The sequence below is a fragment of the Pinus tabuliformis genome, chromosome J (assembly GCF_031772625.1).
Source record: "Pinus tabuliformis cultivar Carrire ecotype Pingquan chromosome J, CPIR1, whole genome shotgun sequence".
NCBI classification, from domain to species: Eukaryota; Viridiplantae; Streptophyta; class Pinopsida; order Pinales; family Pinaceae; genus Pinus; species Pinus tabuliformis.
The window spans coordinates 286709262-286737159 of NC_142295.1; the positions used below are offsets into that span (position 1 = coordinate 286709262).

Sequence of the window (27898 nt, forward strand, 5' to 3'; positions counted from 1 at the left end):
ATTCAAATTGCAGATCCGTTTTATATATTAATATGAATATGAAAATCTTGGAGCCCTAAATCAAACCCAGATACATGAACCATACACTGAAAGTGGCAAATATCTTAAAAACAGGCAAGGGCATCATATATATTCCCATAATTGAAAATTAAAATACATTACAGAGAGAAATGTTTATTTGTTTTAAGTTAAGGGGCCTTAAGCCCATGAAACTTAAAACTGCATCTACAAGTAGCTTGCGCACTGCCTCTTAAGTGGCTTCTCCAAGACAACAGAGATATACATTTCTTTGAGCTCAGGCCCTCTATCCAACTTAGGTGCAACAGACCATTTCAGCTTCTTATACCCTAGCTGCTCAATCATGGGCACATAGATCTTCAGCTGATCCTTTGTGCAGAAAAAATGATCTAGCCAGAACAGGCCTCTAGGCCTCAGAATCCTGTAGATATCATAGAGTACAAATTCCAGCACCTGTGAGGGAATCCAATTGCTCAAGACATGCATAGAATGAACAATGTCCAAATTATTTTCAAAGAATGGCAGCCTCTGTGTTATAGTGATATACATGGGAATAACCCCTCTGGAGGCAATGAAACTGTTGAAGGGCCCGGTCAAGTTCATGGAAGTCGTACCTGTATGATACAGAAGAAAAGATACTGGTATAGAAATACCAAAAGCACCTGCACTTCAACTCCACCTCAAGTAGGACACAAAAAATAAGCAAAACCTGATGCTTACTTCAATCTCTAGGGTACCAGGTTCATTGTCGGGACAACTGGTCTTCAAAGAGGTTATATCTGACCAATGAATCTCCATCTTGCTCTTCAGACCACCCTCCAAGACTTCCCAAACAAGTCTACGCTTTGCATCATAGCATTTTACCACCAAGTCTCCTTCATATCTTGAAATACGCTGGCATCATCAACATCTTTATGTCAATGCAATCTTGCTAAATGTGCATTACTTACTACCATATCATGAGTTTCCATCAGTGGCTATCAAAAGGCTTGTTCAGGTGAACAAAAAATATTTAATATGTTCTGACAAGATTGAAGAATTTAATATGCAAACTTAGCTGTATTAATTTCTTATGCATATTACCTCCCAAGAACCAATTCTCAAAACCAAGGCTGGGAAGTTTGAGGCCTTGTACTTGTCAGCAATAGCCGGTCCTGGTGCACACTTTGATTCATTCTTTCTCCCCACCTCCAGGCTGGAATTATTATAGCTAAGGGAGCTGCTGAGTCCCCTTCAGAAAGATTCATTTGAATAAGTTCTATGAATGAAGGTGTTTTCTTCAGCGTTAAACCCAATGGACTAGCCTCCTCGAATGGATGCAACAAAAATCCTGGAGAGAATGCCGTGCTTGTTACAGGGCTCCCCTTCTAATCCACCAAAACATGAAATAGAAGCATCATTGCCAAAGAGAATAGAAGGTAGATACAAAAACAAACTAAGGAAATCCACACCATGCAATGCCTTAGTGAAGTTTTGTAGAAGCACACAAATTTCTTAAATTCCTCAACAATGTCAAAAGACATATTTTCAATTCTTGATACCCTACAAAAAAAATCAAGATTCTCAAGACATTCAAAATTTATTAATGACCAACCAGGTAAAAACAAAAATCTATTTGAGGTTGTAAACAAATTCAGAGTGCCACTAATACGGCAAACATCGTATTATTGACGATTTAAACAAATTTTGGGCAAAAACGTATTTTGAGCAAATGATGTTTTATTTAATTTTGCCCAACAGAATTTCAGGGCTCAAACATAGCTTCATACTTGTAAGTCACCAACATTCTTGAAGTACTCTGGGAGGTTTCAACCAATTGCTTATCCATTTACACTTTCATTCATAACAGTCTTGGTGACCCAGGGTACTCTTCAAATCACTTTTCTCAAAACATTTAAACATAGCCGTTGGAAAACGGAGGTGAATTGAATAGTTAAAAACTTAAAGACTCTTTTACTCCACCTCTATAGGTCCTAAGGAGAGATGTTTATTTGGTTTTGCACTAGCAAAGCTCAAGGCTCAAATCTTAACTTTATGCTTATGTTTCACTCACGTTATAGATGAGGCTTAGCAGTTTTGCATAAATTTTCAAACATCATAGCCGTTGGAAAAAGGGAGGTAAATTGAATGGTTAAAAACTTAAAAATCTTTAACTCCATCTCTGCATGTCCTAAGGAGAGATGTTTATTTGGTTTTGCTTTCTAGATGTGGCTTAGCAGCTCTACACCAGCTTCTTAGAAATTTTCAAACATTTCATTTCACTCGTTGCAATCATGGTGAACCAGGTCCCTCTCCAAGTCACTCTCCCCAACTCCATCTGTATTCTCACAGGCTGATGATATGGATACCTTTAGGCTCCTTTCGGCCTAGAGACCATCCCTGATCCATTTATTTCAAAAATAAAGACTCACCCAAAGCAAACTACACTCCATAAAAATGAAAAGAACAATGAATATGTCCTGTAACAACCATAGGATTAAAGTCTATTTGTTGGTTTTATAACTCATACTACAACATATAATCAAACTCAACATAATCAATGATGGGTATGTTCATGCAGGCCAGATTCGTAATAAAAAAAAAAGCTAAAACTCAAATAAAGGACTTGAAAAATAAAAATATAAACAATGAGCATTATTCACTAGGAAAATTACCAGCTGATACTTGGTGCGCTTGTGTCTCAGATGGCGTTCTTCACCAGCAGTTTCATCCGCATCTATTTTTGTAGTGCCATCATGATATTTAGTCATAAGATCACTAGCCATGATTGCTAAAAACTCTCTCCTAAAACCCGGCTCCATTTCCACCGCGGTTAAATCAAGGCCCAAAAACAAGGTTCAGTTCTTATTATTGTTATCATAAAAGCTGCCCTAAATTGCTCCCTGCACCATGATGCCGCTTCACCCGAACTAAAATATATATATAATCAAGCTGAATATAAATAAAAGACAAGCTCCCAAGCTCGATTTTCCCTATTCTGCCATTATGTTAATTAGCACATTCAATCAAAATCATCAAATTGGCAGCAACCTGCAAATCCACTTATTCTTCTCTCAATAACCTCCTTTCTACAGATTTCAAAGCTCGATTATAATTGAAACCCAAAGCTCGATTATGGCTGAAACCCAAAGCTCGATTATGGCTGAGACCCAATTCACCTAGTACAGAGCAGATAAGAGAAATTTGATCGAAGCCTCGAAAAAAAGGAGAAGGGAATGCCAATGGCTGAGTGGGTTTCTAATCGATTTGTCTGCGTTCAAATCGGAGGAAATTTTTTGACAACAAAATGGAAAGGCCCACCAATAGTTCCTGAATGGGTGATCGAAACATGCAATCTTGATGATGCCCAGTGGCAATCTCGATGATACCCAGTGGAAAATCTGCTCAACCCCCCTGTACATACTTTCGATTTTTCCCTTCTTCGCCCCCTTATATTTTCTTTTCTACGGTTTTCTTATCACTATTACAGGCATATACGTTCATGTTTGCTGACCCGATGGCCCCGTCATATCATGGGACCGCCTGGCAGCATGCTGTGAGGGAATCCAATTGCTCAAGACATGCATAGAATGAACAATGTCCAAAGTATTTTCAAAGAATGGAAGCCTCTGTGTTATAGTGATATACATGGGAATAACCCCTCTGGAGGCAATGAAACTGTTGAAGGGCCCGTTCAAGTTCATGGAAGTCGTAATAATTGTTACATTCCGCTCCCTCATTCTCACGACGAAAGTTCCTGTTCCTCCTCTAATGTCCAACCCAATTCGAATTGTCTTCTTCTTCAAATTCAAGACCTCGTCGACAGAGTAATCCATGGAGCCACCGCCATTAGGGTGGGACAGACTACAGGAAGAACGCAATCCTGGTGGACTGCTTAATATCCAATATGCATCATCACCCAGCCTCGCCCCTTTGAGACTCTTGCCTTCAGATAGAACACACTACAGCAAGAATGTAACCCTGGGGGACTACCTAGGATTCAGTATCCACCATCAACCAGCCTCATACCTTCGAGATTTAGTAGACAAGCCTGAACTTCTCAAAATACATTATACCCCGTCTCCCAGCCTCGTGCCTTTGAGATTTCCTGCCATTTGGGTAGGGTCCATTATAGTAAGAATGTAATATGGGTGGACTGCATGGTATCCAATATGCATCGTTACCCCAATCTCATCCCCTTTGAGATTCCTGCCATGAGGATAGGGCATACTGCAGTAAGAATGGAATCCTCGTGGACAGTTTATTTTTAGAAAGTAGACACACCCACTACTCAAAATGAATATGCACCACTTCCCATCCTCATTCCTTTGAGACTTCCTGTCGTTAGGGATCAGGACAGCGCACACTACATTATGAACTGAATACTGATGGAATGCTTAGTGTCTGACATGCACCATCACACAGTTTCATCCCTTTGAAACTCCTACCATTAGTTTAGGGCAGCCTACAACAAGAAAGGAATTCAAGAGGACTGCCTAGTATCTAATATGCACCATCACACATCCTCTGCCCTTTGAGACTCCTGCCATTTGGGTAGGTCACAGTGGACACAACAATGAAAAATGAAATCCTGGTGGACTGCTTAATATTAGAAAGTGGACACACCTGCACTTCTCAAAATCCAACATGCATGATCGCTGGCCTCATCCCTTTGAGGGTTACTGCCATTAGGGTAGGGCACACTACAGTAAGAATGGCCGGATGACTAATGCTGTTATGATCTTAATTAAACAAATAACTTGCTAAATTTAATTAACCAGAAATTAAATTTCAGGCCATATCATCAATCACACAATAGTTGGAAATTAAATAGTGGAAGCATAAAACAGTTTCACACATACAGAGGTAATTTCTCCTTCAAAATCAGATTTTCATTCTTTCAAAAACACTTACGAAGAAACCTTCACAGTGTGCTAAAATCCAGCAGCTCTATGGTCAACAAATCACCCTAAACTGAGCAGCACAGTTGGCCCGAGAAGATACGGTATGCTGTATGTCTGGACTGTGTTGCTTTATGGATTGCATGGCCCTATCTGCATGAACATATGGAACTGTTTTGTAAACTACATGGAACTACCTAGATCCGTTTGAATGTACATATCTGCTCTGCATGGTCTCGTCGATAGAGTAATCCATGGAGCCACCGCCATTTACCTACCTGGTTTTCTCCCGGCCTTGAAGATTGAAGCAGTCTTTGCAGTCATCGAAGCCCTTCTGGTATTTTCTCTGAATGAGGCACGAGTAATTCTTGCAAGAATATGCAGTCTAGACGACACTGGAATCAGGGGCTTTTCCCATGCTCGGCGCACAGATGTCAAGTGGAAAGTGGAACGTTTTTAAAGGTTTTTTAATGTTTTAAAACATTTTTTATTAAATCAGACGGCTGATTTTTGTTCAATCGTCTAACAAAAGATCTAACGGCTACGATTAGGACAGAAAGGCATTTGGGGGAATTCATTTCAGAGGGAAATGCCTTACGGCGTAAATATACCGTGTACTAATTTAATATTGAGCATGGGAAGAATTACAATCATGGCTTGTAGAAAGTATCTTTTAATGCAATCAACATGTATATGTTTTTTTCTCTTTTCTCGTTAAAACTATACTATTCTATTATATACAGGAATAGGAAAAACATTTAAAGTGAAAGAGTCATTTTTCCAAAGGCCACAGATGGCATTTTGGACTGAAAGTTATCAGATAGAGCAGCCCACGCAGGGGCACCGCGACTATGCAAAACCGCCCACGCAGGGGCTTTAAACCACAGAAGTGCTGCCAGTTCATAATTTCCAACCCACGCAGGGGCTCTGGGCAAAAAGTGTTCATCCCACGCAGGGGCATCAAAAAAACCTTCATCAAGATCCCTTTCGAACCAAGCAAACATAGCAAGAACATACAGTAGGCCAACATAGCAAACACAGAAAAACAAAGAAGGACCTGAGCAGCGCCTGAGAGAGTGATGCTGAGCGGATGGACGGCTAATCGTTCGGCTTCTCCTCGACGATCCTGCACCAACCATATTCTTCCATTTCCTCTGCCATAGGGAAAGAATCCATGTCGTTCTTGTCCCCCGAGGGTGAAAACGTTGCCTGAGTCTGAGGTGGGTTGGCGACATGCTCTGGAGCAGCCTCTGGCGTCTCCTCGACGTCCTTTGAGCTCCCGGCCTGGTGCATCCCTTTACTAGGGTGATCCTCGCCCTCATCCTGAGGTTCTTCAAGGAAGAGGACCGAGACGTGGGCATTGATACGGGATTTTTCCTGGGAACTGCTGAAGGAGAAGATGGCAGTACCAAAAGCAGGTAGAGGTGCTGAGTCAGAATCTGGGCTTCTGGTATCCATGAATTGGCTTGATTGGAGGGGGTTGGCTTCAGCAATTCGATGGCAAAGGCATCGACAGCAGTGGGATTGGGGATTTTCAGTTGAAGGACGAGAAGACCCACCTCGGCCAGAGCCTCGACGGCTGAGCAGGCGCTGTCGAGGCCTGACCATCTTAGCAAAAGTACCAGGGGGATAGAACAAAGCGGAATAGGAGGAATTGAAACGCCACCCAACCAACCTTTCAAACCTGATACAACGTTCAACTGACAGAGGGATGGCGAGAGCTGTTGCTCCGTAAACCATAGACCAGGCAGGAGCCTGAACACCATACACCAGATTCTGAGCGTGAACCAGCACATTACAATCCACCCCATCACCTTTCTTAAACTCTTCATCGCCTCCTCGAACCCTGTACTCCATAACTGCTCGCTGCAGTCGCACCTGAACCCCGGACAGAGCATTGAATTGCCGTCCATGAGAACCCACACATATATTCCTTGGTGGCGATTCGCATTGAATGCCTGTCTTAGACTTGAGGCAGCACATGTCTTCCATGTGGCTCCTCGCCTCCCTCCGTCGTGTCACCCGCATTCGGGGAATCAACATGTATATGTTATTACAATTCAATTTTAAATATAATCTATTTGAATTCTAAAGTCATCCATATCATAATTAAAAATCTATATATGAATTTTTTTGTGACCCACCCATACACTATTGCATGGTCAACGTCTTTTAAGTATTTCAATAAGTTTCTTATGTCAAGGTTCAATTAGAAAACACAAATAGGATTGAAATAAGTTGTATTCAATTTTAGAAGATGTCATGTAAACAACAAACAAGTTGTATTCAATATTATTTCTTTTGGGATTATCTACAAGAGCTTAGTCATAAAATTATATAAGTCAACCGTATTGGAATTTAATATAGCTCAAAAAAATAATATATGATAACATTTCTATAATTTTATCAACTTTCCTAAATTTACTTAGCTATCCAAGTATTTCAATCAATTCCTTATGATTGAAATAATTTTTATTTGATTTATTACTTTTGATGTTATCTACAAGAGCTTAGTCATATATGTGTGTGTGTTTGTATATATGTGTGTGTGTGTGTGTGTGTGTGTGTGTGTGTGTGTTTGTGTGTATGTACATATAAGTTCTATTTGTTGCACTTTTTACAATTCAATATGAAGCATGGAAAATGAGAACAATAAGAATGTAGTTAATTACAAATAGCTTATAGTTTCAGGAAGCAAACATTTCAATTAATTGAACATTTTATTTGAGATGAAAATTCAAGTATTTATTTATCGTTGAATTACTATAACATAGAAATCAATGCATGTCATCAATAATTTTTTTGTGCTTACACTAAAATCGATGCAGAATATTAATCTAATTACCTTGAAATTAATGTACACCATACATCTAGTACATCAAATCATAAATCAACATCCTCACTGAAATCAATGCATCTAATGAAATCAATCAAATAGGATGAGAAATCTGAAATCAGTGCATCTAATGCAAACAATAAAATAGGATTAGAAATCAACATCTACATTCAAATCAAGGAATGTAATACAAGCACTCAAATAATATTAGAAATCAACATCTACACTAAAATTGATGCATCTATTGCTAGCAATCAAATAGAATTAGGAATCAACATCTACAGTGAAATCAATGCATCTAATGCAAGAAATCAAATACGATTAAAAATTAACAACTTTAATGAAATCAATGTATCTAATGAAAGAAATAAAATATAATTAGAAATCAACATCTACATAGAAATCAATGCATCTATTGCAAGAAATTAAATAGGATTAGAAATCAACATATACACATAGATCAATACATCTAGTGCAAGAAATTTTCATCCCTTTCTCTCCCCCCATCTATATCTATATTTCCCTCCGTATATCCTTCTTTGTCTCTCTGTCTCACCCCCCCAAACACACATGCTCTCTCTCTTAATATCTATCTATCTCTCCCTCCCTTCCTCTCTCTCTATCTCTCTCTTTGTTCCCCTCTCTCCCTCTTCCATCTATATCTCTATCTCCCTTTATATCTCCTTCTTTGTCTCTCTATATAATCCAACAAACATACAAATTGTTTCTCCATATCTATATATCTCCATCCCTATCCCTCTCCCTCTCCCTCTTACTCTCTCTTCCCCTTCTCTCCCTCTCTCTCTCTTCCCCTTCTCTCCCTCTCTCTCTCTCTCTTCCCCTTCTATCCCCCTCTCTCTCTCTTCCCTTCTCTCCCTCTGTCTCCCCTTCTAATTATTTTCCCTCCTACTCTCTTCTCTCCCTCTCATTCTCCATATCCCATGTCTCTCTCTCTCTCTCTCTCTCTCTCTCTCTCTCTCTCTCTCCACCTTTCTCTCTCTATTTCTTTCCTCTTACCTCCCACCCTCTCCCATACAACGCCTTCTCTCTCTCTCCCTCCCTCTCAAGTCCCCTCTCTCTTCCTTCATCTGTCTCCTTTTCTCACCCACCTCCCTCTGTCTCTCCCCCTCATCACTCACTCTCTACCTTACTCCCTATTCATCCTCTAACTCTGTCACTATCTCCCTTCATCTCTCATTCTCTCTCCCCCTTCTCTCCATCTCTCCTTCTTTGTCTTTTTATCTCACCCCCAAACATAAACACTCTCTCTCCATCTATCCCTTGTCACTCCCTTCCTCTCTCTCTATCTCTCTCTCTCTCTCTGGCTTTCTCTCTCTATGTGACTTTCTTCTTCCTTCCCTATCTTTTCCTCCAACTCCATCTCTCTCTCCCTCTCTTTCTCCTCCACTCTCTCCTCCTCTCCCTCTCTCCTCTCCTTCTCTCTTTCTACACTCCTCTTCTCCCTCCCTCACTTTATCTTCATATCTCCCTTGTCACTCCCTCTATGTCTCCACCTTTACCACTGTAGGTCTTTTTTCTTCCATCCCATATATATTTGGAACTAATATACATCCTAATATATTAATATATATTATAATATAACAAATTTTATATTATATTAAAATTAATATTAATTTCAATCTAAAATTAATAATATTAATATTAAAATATATTAAAATTATTATTTTAATGTTAATATTAGATTTCATAATTTAATTATAATATTAGATTTAATAAGGTTTCTACATGGCATGATAACAAAAATTATAATAAAATTTGGAATTTAATGTGGTAAAAACTTTTTTGGAAGGTAAATTTATAATCTTTTCAAATTCAAGGTATATGATAAGATATATTTTGAGCATGAACAAACATACTTACACATTGCCCCCATACTGGGCTATAGAATGCGCCTCTCAGCACAATAACATAAAAAAATTCTAATGTTGTTCATAACCTAGATCGAGTTGAATTTTCATTTTTAGTAAAATAATATCATATCAACTTGGTTAAATTATTAATGGATTAAATTTTAGATCTTTATTGATTCTAAAATATAAATTATGGGAATATGGGTGTAAGGTCCCTATAGTACTATTGTAGCCCCTTTATTGCTATTTTTGTGCCCATGTATCCCCCATATTGTTATTATTGTGCCCCATAGAAGCCCATTATTGTTATTGTTGTGCCCTTACATTATTATTTTTATGTAGGCTTTGATTATATTGTGACCCCTTAGACTTCTATGTATAGAAATGAGGTTTTGTCATTTGAATCATCTAAGAATTTTTCATTTATGTAATGTAAAAGACGTTTCGCCCTCAAACACGATAATTTTTAAGTCGTTGATCTATCTATTTGTGAGTTGGTTGCATAACATTTGGTAGCAGAGCTTTGGATTCTATAGTTTTGCTGCTTCAAATAGGCCATCATGGATTTTTAACTATAATTTTTTTTCGACGAAGCTTCAGAAGCTGAATTTAAAACTCAGTGGAGTCAAAATCTTGGTGAACCTCATGTGGGAATTTTAGATCTTGGCTCACTATAGTTTCAAAGATATGATCCGAGGAAGTTAGGGTTTTTGTAGGTTCCAAAATTTGATCTGATAAACTTGCGAGAAAGAAGGGTTCCTCGTTCGAGTGGGAGCAATGGCAGAATATGATAAGTTTAGGGTCGACAAATTTAACGGCCAAAACTTCTCGCTATGGAAGATGCAGATGGAAGATTATTTGTATCAGAAAGATCTGTACCTACCATTGAGCGGAAAAACAAAGAAGTCGATGGCTATGACAGATGAAGAATGGAACCTTCTCGATAGAAAGGCACTCAGAACAATACGGTTGTGCATCGCTGCGTCAGTCACCTTCAACATTTCAAAGGAAACAACGACAGAGGGTTTGATTCAGGCGTTGTCGAAACTATATGAAAAACCCTCGGCCTCAAACAAGGTATTTCTTATGAAACAGTTATTTAATATGAAGATGTCGGAAGGTGGATCTGTTGTAGATCATTTAAATGATTTTAATACAGTTACAAGTCAGTTAAGTTCTGTAGGGGTAAACTTTGAAGATGAAGTTAGAGCTCTGTTATTCTTGTGCTCATTGCCAGAAAGTTGGAATGGTTTAGTAATGGCCATTAGTAACTCTATCTTTGGATCTAGTACTTTAAAGTTTGATGATGTTGTTGGTGCTATCCTTAGCGAGGAAATGCGACGGAAAAGCTCCGGTGAGACATCGGGTAATGCTTTGAGTGCAGAGTCTAGGGGAAGAAAAATGGAAAGAGGAAAGAGCTCAAGATATCGTAGTAAATCAAGGAAAGGTAGATCTAAGTCCAGATTGGGGATAGTGTGTTGGAAATGCGGAAAGAAAGGACACCTAAAGAAAGACTGTAGATCTCGAAAGGGAAAAGAAGGAGATGCACAGCAAGAAAACAATCATGAAGCAAATGTGACAGGTGAGGTGTTACAAGATGCTTTGATTCTTTCTTTCGAAAGTATTACTGATTCCTGGGTGGTAGATTCAGGGGCCTCATTCCATGCCACATTTGATAAGAAATATTTTCATGACTATGTTCAAGGAGATTTTGGACAAGTTCATTTGGGTGATGATAAACCCTGTTAAATTGTTGGAATGGGTAAGGTTCTTGTAAAACAGCAAAATGGAAACCGATGGCTATTAAAGGAGGTAAGGCATGTTCCAGATCTAAATAAAAATATGATTTCAATAGAGCAGTTAGGCAGTGAAGGTTGTGTGAGAACTTTCACAGATAAAGCTTGGAAGGTCACCAACAGAGCCCTGGTAATAGCAAAAGGTGAAAAGGTTGGTACATTGTATTTATGCAATAGTATTTCTAACTCTGTTAATGCTTTAACTTCCAAAGGAGCAGATGCAGCATTATGGCATCATAGGCTCGGACACATGAGTGAAAAGGGGATGAAGATTCTTCACTCAAGGAATTTGTTGCTGGGTTTGAAGAATGTTGATTTGGACTTTTGTGAGAATTGCATTTATGGAAAATAGAAGAGAGTCAGATTTCTCAGAGTTGGGAAAGAAAAGAAGAGCGAAAAATTAGAGCTTGTGCATACAGATGTATGGGGACATGCTCAGGTATCATCTCTCGGTGGCTCTTGTTATTATGTTACCTTTCTTGATGATGCAACTAGAAAAACTTGGATTTATTGTACTAAGAATAAATCTGATGTATTTGATACTTTCAAGAAATGGAAAGCTTTGGTTGAGATTGAGACAGGAAAGAAATTGAAGTGTCTTAGATCAGACAATGGAGGTGAATATTGCAGCAAAGAGTTTGACAGGTACTGTTCAGAGCATGGAATTCGCAGAGAGAAGACAGTTCCAAGAACACCACAAGAAAATGGTGTGTCAGAAATGATGAATAGAACAATCATGGAGCGTGCAAAGTGCATGAGATTGCATGCAGGATTGCCTTTACAGTTCTGGGCAGATGTTGTAGATATTGTTGTTTATCTAATAAATAGAAGGCCTTCAAGTTCCTTAGATGGTGGTGTTCCAGAGGAAGCATGGACAGGTAAAAAGGTAAACTACTCCTTTTTAAAGCCTTTTGGTTGTGAGGCCTTTGTCCATATTGATAAAGAAAATAGAACAAAGCTTGAGGCAAAGTCAAAGAAATGTACCTTTATTGGATATGGTGTTAATGATTTTGGTTATCGCTTATATGATTACGAAAATCACAAAATCCGTAGGATCATAGATGTAATATTTAATGAAAAGGTCTTGTATAAGAATCAGTTGTAGGAAAAGAAGCAAGAAAAAGAAAACAAGGAATATGCAGTTCTTGACGAAATCACTGAAAAAGTAAAGGTGCCTAAAAATAATAATAATCAACAACCACAACAACAGCAACCACCACAACATAAACAGGCACCCCAAACACCTGAAAGTGGTGTTAGAAGATCTACCAGGATAAGTAGACCCCCTGAACGATACTCTCCTTCATTATATTATTTATTGTTGACTGATTCTGGTGAACTCGAATGTTATGAAGAAGCAATGCAGGTTGAAAGCAGGAAGAAGTGGGAGGTAGCCATGGAAGAAGAGATGGACTCCTTAATGCATAACCAGACTTGGGACTTAGTCAGGTTGCCTGCAGGAAAAACTACATTGAAGAATAAATGGGTTTACAGGCTGAAGGAAGAAGATGGAGGAAAACAGAGGTACAAAGCTAGACTTGTGGTGAAGGGGTTTGCACAGAAGAAATGTATTGATTTTGATGAAATATTTTCTCCTGTTGTTAAAATGACTTCAATCAGAACTATTTTAAGTCTAGTAGCATCCGAAGATTTTCATCTTGAGCAGTTAGATGTAAAGACAACCTTTCTCCATGGGGATTTGGAGGAAGAGATATATATGCAGCAGCCACAAGGATATGAGGTGAAGGGGAAGGAGAAACTACTGTGTATGTTGAAGAAGAGCTTGTATGGCTTAAAACAAACTCCAAGGCAGTGGTATCTAAAATTTGACAAGTTTATGTCTGAACAAGGTTATACTAGATGTCACTCTGATCATTGTGTTTATTTGAAAAAGCAAAATGATGGAAGCTATATTATATTGTTATTATATGTAGATGGCATGCTTGTTGCAGGGTCTAACATGCAGGAAATAAATGCGCTCAAAAGAAAATTGGAAAATTCATTTGCAATGAAGGATTTGGGAGCTACAAAACAAATCCTTCGTATGAGAATCACTAGAGATAGGAAAAATCGCAAATTGACATTGTCTCAGAATGAGTACATACAAAAGGTGTTCCAAAGATTTAATATGCACAATGCAAAACCAGTTAGTACACCTTTTGCTAACCATTTCAAACTTAGTAAGGAAATGTGCCCAAAGACCCAAGACGACATGGATTATATGTCTAAAGTTCCATATGCATCAGCAATTGGAAGCTTAATGTATGCAATGGTCTGCACAAGGCATGATATTGCACATGCAATGGGAGTTGTAAGTAGGTACATGAACAATCTAGGAAATGAACATTGGATGGCAATGAAATGGATTCTCAGATATTTGAAAGGTACCACAAATCAAGCATTATGCTTTGGTGGTTCAAACATTTCTCTACAGGGATATGTTGATGTAGATATGGCAGGTGATAGAGATAACAAGAGGAGCACTACAGGATATGTATTTACTATTGGTGGAACATCTGTCAGTTGGGTTTCAAAAATCCAAAGTGTTGTCGCGCTTTCAACAACAGAAGCAGAGTATGTTGCTGCTATAGAGGCTAGTAAAGAAATGATTTGGTTACAAAGGTTTATGGGTGAATTGGGTAAGGAGCATGATATGGGCACATTATACAGTGATAGCCAAAGTGCCATTCATCTTGCAAAGAACTCATTATTTCATTGCAGGACTAAACACATATAGCTCAAGTACCATTTCATATGATCAGTGTTGGAAGATGGAGAGTTGAAGCTGGAAAAGATACACATTAGCCAAAATCCTGCAAACATGCTAACAAAAGTTGTAACCAAGGAGAAACTGAGAACATGATCAATTTCAATTGGTCTTCAAGGATGATGATGAAGATGAGAAACAACCATGTCCAAAGAGGATTCATTGTCCAACAAATGAAGCAACGATGGAGTTGCTACAATCATTCTCCAAGTGGGAGATTGTTGTGTGTGGAGCATGATTGTTCAGAGGTCTTTTGTTTCAGCCGGATGTATACCCTAGGAATTTTGTACACCCCTCCACGTGGGGGGGTGCGGGAGGGACTTGTCGCCTCCGTGGGGGTCCGAGGGCCAGCGGGGATTCGAGGGTAGCACCCTCGAAGCCAAAAATAGATGTAAAATTGCCTTGTAAAAGTATGGTAATTTCTAGTCAATCTGGGCCGTTCATTAGGCAGATGATCTAACGGTAGAACTTATGTTTAGTTTAGGGTTTTTTGCCCTAGAAGGAAACCCCTCTCTTTGTATGAGGGCATTGTATTTGAGGCTGAGATATAGATGTGTATTCTTTGAGCGAGAAATAGAGAGGTGAGACTATGAGAGAAAACAGAGGATATTACAACGGATTTGTTGTAGGTTGTCTCTCTTAATTTTGCTGGATAATAGAAAGGAAGGACTGGCTGTTTGGGGTGGACGTAGCCCAAACTGGGTGAACCATGTATATCTGTGTCCCTCTTGTTTTATGCATTTTCTGTGTTTATATTTCTGCAATATTTTATGTGTTCCATTGCTCCGTAATATATAATTTTCTAACAAGATCGACATCGCATCGAAATAACTTTTGATGTAGGCGAATGGGTATTTTTATGCCTCCAACCATACAAACAAATGCCCCTCAAGCAAGCTAAGAAGTATGATAAATTATCATGAAAGTACTATGGTCCTTACAAGGTGTCGAAAAAGTTTGGTACTATGGCATAAAAATAGGAGCTTCCTGCATCTTCTCGATTGCACCCAGTTTTCCATGTTTCACGCTTAAAAAAGGTTATTGGTGACAAGTTCCCAGTTCAAACAATATTAACAGAACTTGACGAGGAAGGAAAAATCATATTGGAACCTGAAGTAGTCATGGAAACAAGAACTCAACAACTATGAAATCGATTAATTTTAGAGTATATCATCGAGTAGAAGAACTTACCCACTAAAGATTCCACATGGGAGGATGCAAATTTTATACAGAAGCATCCATAACTACTCAAGTGTTGAAGACAACACTTTTTTGAAGGAGAGGGGCATGTTAGGTCCCTATAGTACTATTTTAGCCCCCCTATTGCTATTGGTGTGCCCATGTAGCCCCCATATTGTTATTATTTTTCCTCATAGAAGCCCACTATTGTTATTGTTGTGCCCTTACATTATTATTGTTATGCAGACTCTGATTATATAAGGACCCCTTAGACTCCTATTCATAGAAACGAGGTTTTTACATTTGAATCATCTAAGAATTGTTCATTTATGTAATTTAAAGGAGGATTCCCCCTCAAAGAGGATAATTTTTAAGTCATTGATCTATCTATTTGTGAGCTAGTTTCATAACAATGGGATTCACATAAGTATTTGATTATTTTTTCTTTTACAGAGGCTTGATCTACCTTAATAGCTTGATCGAGCCCCTAGTTAACCATGTAAATGGCTTGATTGAGGGTTTAGGAAACCCTCAATTGATCTATTTGAATTTAAAATTCAGTCTCTCTATTGAGCATTTTATGTGCTCGATCAAGCTTCTAAGGTCCTAAAAACCACAATTTTAGCACCCCTTTTGCAAATTTTTCTGCAACACCATTTTTTACCTTGACAGACTAATGTGAAAATTTTTCCTTAGGTGGTAGAGTTGATCATGGTGGATTCATGAAGGAATCCTCTATCTAATGACATATGAGTTTGACATTTTCGAATTCATATGATATTTTTCATCTAATTTCTTTTAAACATAATCATTGAAATTTTTTTGCACAGTTTTAAAGAGGTTGAAGATAGAAAATTTTAGGGGCTAATATTCATAGGTGGGCTAATTTTCCATGGCTTTTCCAAACAAAAGATTCACCAACTTCCATAAAATAATTCGCCCAATTTTATAATATAAAACTATTTTACATTAAATATCACCAAAATCATATACAGAGTATATATAAAAATATAATAAATTTTAATGTTTTTACAAATATATGCCCAAATATTTTATAGTTTTATATTAGAGACTAGTAAGATTCGTTGAGGTTTATAAACTTTAAGATAAATTTCCATCCTTAAAATTTTCCCTAAGTTTGAATAAAATATCAATAACATAAAATATACACAATGAAAAAAATTTAAAAAATACCATTATCTTTGTTTATGCATCCTATTCAAAAGGTTACTCTTGTTTTTTCAATTTATTTAAATAGTTGAAAAAAACCTTACGCAAACACGTGTCTGTAAAATGAAATTGAAGTATTACTTTGCCAACTTCGAAAAATATTAAAAATATATAATTTTACCTTAATAAAAATTAATATGAAAAGCTTAGTTCTCTCCGTGTAGATCATATATATATATATTCTATTTTTTTTTTTAAATTACACATTTTAGACTAAGTTATGCTACATGAACATACACATACCTCTTAATATGTGCACAAATTTGCAAGGACAAACATTTCATTTAATGGAAAATTGACATATTACACAACACTATTTTTTTTTTAAATATATATCATTAGGACAATAAAATAATTCTCCACAAATTGTCATTTTACTCAGAATCAAAATTCACAATTCTTGTATGAATTTTGAGGGCTTCAATCTGATAAAAGAGTAAAATTTTGAAATTTCATCGTCACATTTGGCCCAAAAGTGTAACCCATCTTTATACATTCACCCAATAATAAAATAATAGTTAAGAATTTCTAAGGAAAAAAGAATGGAAACAACTTTTTTATTGTATTTTTGGCTTATCTCCTTATAGTTTCATTGAAATGTTAAGTGTAGACACCCATTGGATCCATAATTAAATTCCACATCGAAATAGTATCCACTCCACATACTTCTAAGAATACCCACATATATATCTATCTATCTATATATATATATATATATATATATATATATATAGATATAGATATAGATATAGATATAGATATAGATATAGATATAGATATAGATATAGATATAGATATATCTATATCTATATCTATATCTATATATATATATATATATATATATATATCTTAAAAAAACATGTTGAACATATTTTTTAATATATTTTCAATTTTTTTGTTGTGGATCTTCTCAGAAGTATGTAGAGTGGTTACTCATTGGAAATGGAATTTAATTCCACATCCAATAGGTGTCTACACTTGACATTTGAGTAAACATATAAGGATATAAGCTGAAAATACAATTAAAAAAAATAGTCTTCTTCTTTTCCCTCCAACGTATTTTCCCCTAAGGATGACATCATCATCTTGAATTCTATTGGTTATGTTAGGGTCCTATAATTTTTTATAGGATCATTTAATTATAGCTAATCATTATTATGTTTGAGATGTTGTAAATAATATTTCATCCTATAAATTGTTTCCAAAGAGAAACCAAGTATTAGGATTTAAGGAGATTTTTGCATGACAATGTTTGGATCAGATCAGAGTACATGTGTTTTCATTAGAAAGTGCTCAGAAGCAGTTTTCCAATGGTATATCCAACACTTAAATATGATTCCTGGATTGAAAGATAGGCTAGAGCGAAGTTGAACTTCAAAAGCTAATAAAGGCCCGAGAACTATTTCTGCTACAATTTTAAATTATATTTTCATCTATCCCTTTTGAAAAATCTTTCTCCCATTTGAATATGCAATCTTGTTTTTAACTCTAGCCGGGACCCACATAGCCATACCCACATTTCCATGCTTTATTATAAACTCTAGCCTTATTCCATTTTCCATTTGTATATCCAACTCTAGCCACATTTCCATTTTGTATTATACACTTAACTCTAGCCATGTTCCCCATTCCCCTTTTAAATGTTTTAAAACATTCATAAACCATGGTTGCAAGTCTGTTTTATTATATCTATTGCATTATATATAACCAACTACCTTCGAAGCATAAAATGGGCCCGCAGGCCACGTGTCACCATGTTGCAAGTTTCAATACCGTCGCACCCCCAAACCTCTTCCCTTCACCGATTGCGACCACAATTGCGTATTTCACACGGCAAGTCAACTCTAGAGCCCCTTCCATATTGCCATAGCGATGGACCTGACGGATTTATAAGTTATATTCTAAATATTTTCGAGTTTGGGCCTATGTTCCACAACCCATCCCAAATGCGATTGCGCAATCACATATCGCACCATTCTATAGTCAACCCCCCATTACCACCTATCCCCCCTACCATTGTGATTGTGATGTGATCAAAACACGACCAAACCCAACAGAATTATATGTTGTATTTAAAATATTTCGAGTCCGGGTTTGCAGTGAAGCCTTAGTGGATGCGATATGTTAAAGGGTGGATTTGAAAGGCTTTTGGGTCCGTGTCTGCATTAAATTCCCATGTGCTCCCCTCTGATGTGATTGCTATCAGGAAAAAGTCCCATTGGATGCGATATGTTATGTGATGTATATTAAAGTATTTCGTATCTGTCCATCCTATGCCCCCCATGTAATACACAGGGCCCTCTCCGATTGCGATGAGATAAAGTTAGGTAGATTCAATAGTTTATACGAGGGATTTAAAGGGCTTTCAAGTCTGTTATTGGGAATGTCCCATTTAAACGACACACATATCCCTGCTTATGATTGCATCACCTTTTTCATCGGACGACTCCCAAGCCTTTTCGGCCCCCCACCCACACCATGTCTCCCTTTATCAGTGAAGGGGGGGTTGGGTCTAAAAAATTAGTTTTTCCACCTGGCTCGTTGCTACGTGTCCCTCTTACCTTATTTTGCACCCCCCCACTTACTACTTACCGCTCATGCCCCCCTCTGAAAACCACTCATCCTCACACTCTCCCACCATCATCTCCCACCTCCATGTCACCTCTTGCCTCCACTTTCCCAATAGTATGTTCATTTCCTCCAGTCGCCAGCTTCCATGTGGCCCCTCCACATGCATCCATTCACAATTCGAAAGAATCAGTCCCCCTGGCTTTCATCATTAAAATGGATCACAATGAGATTCAAAAAGAATTGCCCCCTTTGCTCCGAATATATTATGATTAAAAATTATTTCCCCAAATTTCCCAATAATCTATCAATGCAATTAAATTAATGTAATGAAAGGGGAAAATGATGAAGCTGAAATAGAAGTAAACAACAAATGGACAATGAGGACACAAAGGATACTTTCAATATGTTTTAATCAGTAAGTAGCAAAAAGACAGAGCATAACATTGCACATTCATCACAACAGTCATCAAAACAGAATGCAGTGAAAAGTGGGACAACACAACACATCTGCCAGTAGGACAAACAAGATTGCTTATTTAAAGGCCCAAAAACAGCACCAACACTCAGTCGACTGATATTTTTTAAAAATTTAGTCTATTTTTATACTTTTTGTAATAAAACCTTGAATTTTGTTTCAAGATATTTGTATAGATATTTGTAACAAATCTTGATATTTTTCAAGATATTTTAGTTTAGGATTTGTATAAATACTTCATCGTTTGAAGTAAGACATGTTGATTTTTTCATTCCAGAAAACTATTGTACTATTTCCATTTGATGAGTTGATCAGTAATAAAAAGGACATTCTTCACAATATTCATGTGTTGGACTATTTGATGAAGTGATTATCTCATTGTCTATGTGTTTACTTCTTTGTCTCCATACTTATCTTTTCGTAAAATATGAATTATTTTACAAAAAATTGATGAATGAAATTTGTTGAAAGATACACTCTGATTCTAGCTATGGATAATTTAAATGTTTTCTTGTGATATCATGCTAAATAATTCTTAACTACTCTTTACCTTCAATTGAACCTATATCTTTTCTTCTATGACATTTCATTTAACTCTAAAAGATCAAGTTAGTTCAGCTACCTTTCCCTATGAAACTCCTTTTAAAATCTGAGGTAGATCTACGTTAAGTTTATAGACTCCATAGGCCAATGGAAGTTTCAGGCATTTGATCAACCAAACCAATTTGAAAACCAAAACCTGAACCTAATAGCTAGCTTAATATTATTCATAAGAACATAGCTAAATCAGACAGAGAGATTCCTCTCTGAAGTTGGAAGGCCTATATTCCCAACTCCTAAAATGGTTTTGTGGTTACCTTTGTGGTTCTCTTTTGCAACCTCGGAAAATTACAGAGTGCTAACAGGTTATTTTAAAGATAAGTTTGTTATTATATTTTTTGTTCTGAGGGCCATTCTTTACCTCAAAATTCCCCTAATCATTTGGTGGTTTTCTCTCTTTATGGGTTTCTACATAAAATTCAATGTCTCATATGTGTATGGTGTTTATGGTGTTCATACGTTATTTATGTATTGTTTATATTGTCACTTTTTGAATATTTGAATCTATGTATTAATTATTAAAATTGATTATAAAATATTGATTCACCCCCCCAGTACTTCCTTAGTTTTCAACAAGTATCGGAGCAAGGTTCCTTAAGAAAAAATCTAACAACGTGAAGGAAAATCTAAAACCTAAGGCATGGCAAACCAAGATGGATGTTCTACCAACAAAGCTCCCTTTTTCAGTGGAATGAACTACACTTTCTATAAAGTGAGAATGAGGACGTATAAAATGTCCCATGGTGAATATGTCTAGGATGCAATGATTATGGCTATGAAAATTCATCTATATTACTTAAAAAAGAGGACAAGTTTGAGTTTTCATTTAATTCCAAAGCAATGAATTCAATCCTATGTGGATTATTTGAATCAGAATTTGTTAAAGTTATGCATTGCAATACTGCAAAATAAATGTGGGATAATTTGATGAACAACTATGAAGGTGATGGTAAGGTAAAAACAACTAGACTACAAATCTCTAGAATGCAATTTGAGTCATTAAAAATAAATGAAGATGAGGATATAGAAAAAAATTCCTTCGAGTCGATGAATTAGTGAATATCATGATAGGTATTGATGAAACTATAAAGGATTCCACTATAGTTCAAAAGGTGTTGAGATATGTTCCTGCCAGATTTAATCCCAAGGTATCAATTATTGGGAAGATTCCTAACCTTAACTCTTTAACAATGGATCAATTACTTGGAACATTGACATCCTATGATATCAAAACTACAAGAGGAAAATCTACATCAAGGGAAGCAACATTCAAAGCATATCTGAAAACCAAATATGATCGTGAATGGTCAAGTTCTAGATTAGATGAAGAAGAGGCTAAGTTTGTTAGAATACTAAAGAAAGGAAATGGAAAATATAATGGGAAGATGCCTTCAAAATGTTTTAATTGTGTAATAGCAGGTCATTATGCATCTAAATGTCTATTCAAAATGGAAAATACTAAACCTGATAGAGTAAATACAAGAGAGTTAAGAAGGACAAGAGCTTCAAAAAGAAAGGATTATACCCAAGAAGGCAACAACTATTCAGAAGATCAAAATGAACAATCTTCTAATGAAGAAGGGGTTAGTGATTTCATGCTCATCGTCGTAGAAATTCAAGATGAAGGACATGATGAATGTGAATTAAATGAAGAAGAGGTTAAGTAGTATTGGAAGGTGAATTAATCAGTGCCTTAGAAGAAATCGATAGACTTATGAAAAATAATAAGAAACAAAATTTTTTGTTGATTAAGTATGAAAAAGAATGACATGAATATGATATTCATCACTCTTTCTAAAAGTAGGGTTTGAAGAAGCAAAAACGTCGAAGATATTTTATTGTAATATCTAAAAGAGAAACACAAGGAATGTGAAAAATTAGAAGAAGAGGTATTTTTCTAAGAAAGGAATTGGAAAAAAAACAAACTCAATTGAACGAAAATGTAAAGCATATTAAAGGATGTAAAAAGTTTGACTAAATTATCAATATTCAAATATCCCCCCTCTCATCAAGGCTAGCTTGGGTTATGAGGGAGAAAAAAGAAACAAGAAACATGAAGATAAAAGAATGATCAATTTCATCAAAGCACTCACAAAAAGTAATAGCGATGGAATAAAAAAGAATGAGAGGAATCAACAATCACAAATCAAGAAAAATGACAGTAATACATATTAGCAACTGTCAATGAATATGTACAACAATATACACACTGAACAAGTGAGAAATCAACAAAAGAAAAGTAGCATTACAACTCAACAACAACCAAGAAAATTATATAGCAAAGTTTCAAACAACTTTAAATATCATGCAACAAATAATCAAAATCCCTAATCCCTCAAAGAAAAAGTCATCAAATTCTCAGGAGATCATATCTACAAAGAACAACTATTCCTAGGTACATAAATTCCTTTTATGGTTATTATTATTCCTACACAAATTTTGGTTACAAGTTTTTGAATTGCATAACATATCTTAGAAACAATGAGACAAGAAATAAAAGAAATTAGTATTACCAATCAAGTAGACATAGAAGATATGAAAATACACATAGAAGTTATGATAGGGACAAAAATTATTTTCTTCTGTAGTATGCTTGACCTACAAAAAATATTAGAAGTGCAAAATATTCCAGAGATACCACAAAAAACAACACAATGAGATAATAAAAATGGAAATATTTTATTAAGATCTACAACAACATTATTCAATTTCCTCTTTGAGCAACCTCTAGTAGAGTAGAGCTCAATCACACAAGACAAGACAAGACTTCCCTTACTATCTTCGATGATATATAGTTTCATGAGACCCAAAACCCCAACTACTCATGGTTCCTTGCATAATTCCAGCTAACCACTTTATTTATTAGTTGTTTCTCGTTATAACTATTGTAGTCCCCTTTTTATAATAAAGATAAACCACTAGCATGCACTTCCCCTTTAAAAATCAACTTTTCCTCAAGGTTGGAGCTGCAAAAACATTTGCAAAATAGTTTTTTCTTCTCATGTCGCATCTTCTAGTAAAGTGTCTTTCCACTGAATGAGTACCTCCTTGTGAGTGTGGCTATGAACGTTCCAATCCCATGAATTTAGGACCTATTCTAGTTAGAGCCACATAGAACCTTCCTCATCCATTTCAAGCAGTATGGTTTGGACCTTGCATTAGTGTCCCACCACTTCCCTGAGGCAAGAGACATGGAAGAGGGGGTTGATTTTTTAAGTGGCCGATAGGGCTAGTTTGTAGGTGATAGACCCAATACACTGAATCACTCGATGAGGTCCATAAAATTTGGGATAAAATTTTTGGAAGCCTTTTTTTTTCTAAGAGACATTTTCTTATAAGGCCGGAGTCGAAGAAACACTTGGTCACCCACTTTAAAAGACATTTCTAAGAATTGTTGATCAACCTGTTGCTTCATCATATTTTTCACTTGATGGAGATTATCCTTCAGAAGAGCGAGAGTAGTTACTCATTTCTGAACCAGCTTATCAACTTCCTACAATTGCGAAGAGCCTGGAAGATAAAAAGTTGGTGAATGTGGGAATTGGCCATACACCACCTTATATCGTGTCATCTTGGTTGCTTTATGATAATTAGTAGTATACCACCATTCTGCTAAAGGTAACCACTACGTACATTTATGTTGCTTGTCCAAAGCAAAACATAGTAGGTAGGTCTCCAAAAATTTGTTTACCGCTTTACTTTGACCATTGGTTGGGGGGTGATATGTTGTACTCATTTGGAGTTGTGTGCCATGTTGCTTGAACAACTCCTACCAAAAATTGCTTGTGAAAGTGGGATCGTGATTAGACACAATAGAAGTAGGCATGCCATGCAGTTTGAAAATTTGATCCTGGAAGACTTGAGCCACCAAAACTAGAGTGAACGAGTGTGGTAAGGCATAAAAATGGGCATATTTGGAGATTCAAGCCACTATCATCATGATGAATGACTTGTTTCCTCATTTAGGGAGACTTGTAATCAAAATTCATGGAGACATCTATCCATATAGAAGAAACTAGCGACAAGGGTTCTAAGGTTCTTGGTCTCTTAATTGTTTCCCCTTTGTTGCACTGACAAACGTCGCATTTAGCTACAAATGTCATAATGCCATGTTTCATCCCTTCCCAAAAGAAAGAGTGGCATGCACAAGCATAAATCTTCTAAAATCTTAAATGTCCTACTATGGGTGAGGAGTGAAACTCTGCTAGGATGTGTTATTTGAGAGTGGAGTTAGGAGAGAGAACCACACGATCGTTATATTGAATAATATCTTCATGCCAAGTGTAACCTTATAGGGGGTTAGGATCTTATCATAGCCTATGGATGAAATGTGAAAGAGATGGATGGGAAAACCATTCATTGTGTGTCTCCTTAGTCCAAGATGGTACAGGAAAGGATAAGGATACTAGGGTGTCATCCTCAAATTGTTGTTACAAGGCATCAACCACAACATTATCTCGACCCTTCTTATAGAATATCTCATAGTCATAGCCCAACATTTTGGTAAGCCATTTATTTTGTTGTGGAGATGATAAGTGCTACTCTACGAAATACTTTAGACTATGATGGTCGGTTCGGATCTGGAAACGTCTTCCTATCAAGTATGCTCACCAAGTGTTACATATACATTTTGGCACATCAAATCCCAACATTCAGATCAGTGTTTGAGGGCTCATCAAACCCTAATTTCAGTTGCTACATGCCCTAAACAAGTCGCCCCTTTGAATGCCTCCTTCCCATAAAGTTTCATGACCTAAGACATCCAGAAATGGTCTCTAAAGGGACCAACGTAGGTAGATACACTGCTAGGGTGCTTTGCAGTGTAGGTAGATACATTGTCAGGGTGCTTTGCAGAGCACCTAAGCCCTCTTTAGGCTGTGCTGGTCGAATTTGAGTGAAATTCACATAGGGTTTGGGGAATATTCTTATCTTTTGGATTCATCTAGAAGCTTTGTTGTCTTATCAACTCCTATGAGCTCGAAAATGGATCAGGAATTAGTTAAGGAGCATCCTATCCTCTCATCCCTTCCTCCATGGAACTAATTCTAAGTATGGAAGGCCATTCAATGTCACCATTAATGACAAAAACCTCCTTCAACTTCCTATAAATTGACCACTCATCTAAGTGATCAAGGGCTAGCTGGATTATGTTGAATTGTAAGGAGATAATGCTGCTATGAGACTTGACTTTGGAGCAAATGATGTGATGCCACAAGCTTGTCTTACTTTTGATGTGACGTGGATGGGATCCAAGCTAGAGGAATGACTTTGAATCAGACACTGATGGTTGCAATTCCTTCTTCTATCTAATAAAGTGTTTAAACCTTTTTCCATATGATGTGTTCTTTCATAATGCTTATATGTATGAATTTCTTCTGATTCCTTTCATTTATATTCAATGGATTGTATGCTTTGATCAGTTTTCGTCTTCTGTTGTGTTGATAGGGTACTTTTCAAGCAGATTAAGTATGGGAAGGAGCAACGGAATCGATACAAGGGAGACGAGAGGAAAGCAGAACTATAGGTAAGCCTTCTATCCTCTCTTCTTATCTATTTCTTATAGGGAAAGTCTAAAACACTTTAAACTATTTTTCTAGGCACAACTACTTGTCTAGTGAATTAGTATTTATCTGTAGATGCTAAATTCTCCAAAACAAATTGGCGACTCTGTTGGGGATGAATAATCTTTCCTAGTAGCTTATCCACCTCCTAAGACATTCATGTAGACTTTATTTGTTTTCATTGAATCTATTTCAGCTCTTTTGCATTGAATTTTGGTCAAAAATTGAGGTTAGATGACTCTTGAGTGGCCTCTCAGAAATTAGTGCAGGCTTGGTCAGGGGACAGTGCTCTGTAGAGCACCCTTGAGTGAGAGACAATGCTCTGTAGTGTAGTTAGGCCCTCTTTGACCTGTGCTAATCAACCTTAGGTCAATTTCCCACCTTTGGAAAGTGTTTTTTCCAACTTTTCTCTATTTGTTTGCTTGTTTATTGATCAATGAATGTCATGTCTCAGAGAACAAATTTTTATCTCCTTTTCTAGCCCTACTTTGATTTGATTGATTAGTGTTTGTTTAATGTTTTATTTGTCATTATCAGTCTATAGTCAAAGTTAGAATATAGTTTATTAATCTTCATTCAAATGAAAGTGTTGTAAAGTCTTGTATTCCTTCAAATTACAACTGTTGTAAAAGTCTTCGTCCTTATGAAATATTGCTTTATTGTATGTGCACATTTCATTTTTTTTCATCATAACATTAAGGGATTCGAAAAGAAAAACTTGCATCATTCATATTGTAGTTTGTGAATGCTTGAAAGGAATAGCTAGGGAAATTGCATTAGATGTGTTCTTTGCTCTTTGCCAAAAATCTGATTGCTCTATCCCTACTAGCTAAGGATTTTCATTGTTAAATTGAATGGAAAGAATGCTTATCATATTAGTTGCATTTTAGGAATTGCAAACATACATCACATGGTGAACCTTGAAAGGAAAATTCTAAAGAATATCAACTTAAAATTTATCTAAATTTACCTAATGGAGCATTGTCACCTAACAAAAAACATTTAGAGGTCTAGGCTAGAGACATGTTCTGGCGTCATAAAACAAGGAAGTTGTTGCTAACTTGTCTGTAATACATCCTAAGTGTGATACCTCATTCCACGTACATGAGTATATTGTAGCTCATCCATGTACCTTCGGGTATATAGGGTGCTGTAACAGTACATAAAGTATATGGGAATGCTCTCACTGTGCGTTTTGCATTAGACAACGCTTATACGGACTAGGCCTCCACGTACCTTTAGGTATATATGGAAGGACAACTCTAGGTTGTTATCCATCCTTAAGTAACTGAGTCGGCCACCTTGTAAATTGTGATACACCAAACACATCATTCGGGGAGATTGCCTACTCGTACTTCTCGGTTCGTCGGGAGGTATTCTATAGTTCACAGTTGCTTGGTAAATCTTTTGCCTAGATTATCCCTCTTTTGTTTTGTTATGTTACTTTGATTAAAATAAAATTAATTGACCATAGATAACATCCTCCACGCTCACTCCTTAGTTGATCTTAGGTTGAAACATATGGCGACAAATCTGGAGTCCACCGATCAAGGAATTCCTTTTGATGGGAATCCTAGTCCTCTTCCTCCTTTTGGAAATGTTGGTGCTCCATATATGGCTACATTGTCCCTTTCGGGATTTACCATTGGCTTGCTAGTATGGTTGTTTTCAACCTCCTTGGTTCAAAATGTCGTGATTTCTCCGCAATCGAGTACTCCTCCAACTGGACAAAATCAACCTCTAGTTGATCCTAAAATTGACCCTTTTCCTTCTTCCTCGATTGTTTCTTCCTCCCCTTCTTCCTCTTCGCCTAGTGAAAGTATTGGTACTAGTAACCAGGTGGCTAAGAAGAAGAAGAAAGGGAAGAAGAAGAAGAAAAAGAAGAACCAAATTCAGTAGAGGGGAAACCAAGCAACCATTGCTTTGAATGCAACATCTGATGAGAAACCATCCGTCAAGCCTCATAAAGTTCGATATCCATGCAAACTTGTGCGGGAGACCATCTTCTTTGAAATTGTCCTGATATTCTTCAAATCTTCTCGTTCACAACATCCCGTGTCATCAACTTCCAGAGATCATGTTGGTGACACACCATCAACTAGTGGTATTAAAGT

The 27898-nt window shown here is 36.8% G+C and overlaps 1 long non-coding RNA gene and 1 pseudogene across 1 annotated transcript; both read right to left on the bottom strand.

Moving 5' to 3' along the window:
• Positions 1 to 225: 225 nt before the first annotated feature.
• On the bottom strand, positions 226 to 5316 carry LOC149226902 (putative methyltransferase At1g29790 pseudogene; annotated as a pseudogene).
• LOC149226903 (uncharacterized) lies at positions 748 to 1223 on the bottom strand. Its single transcript, XR_016247076.1, has 2 exons — positions 1154 to 1223; positions 748 to 901 (listed from the first exon to the last, which is right to left on the bottom strand). It is a non-coding gene; the product is annotated as an uncharacterized LOC149226903 (long non-coding RNA).
• Positions 5317 to 27898: the final 22582 nt, after the last annotated feature.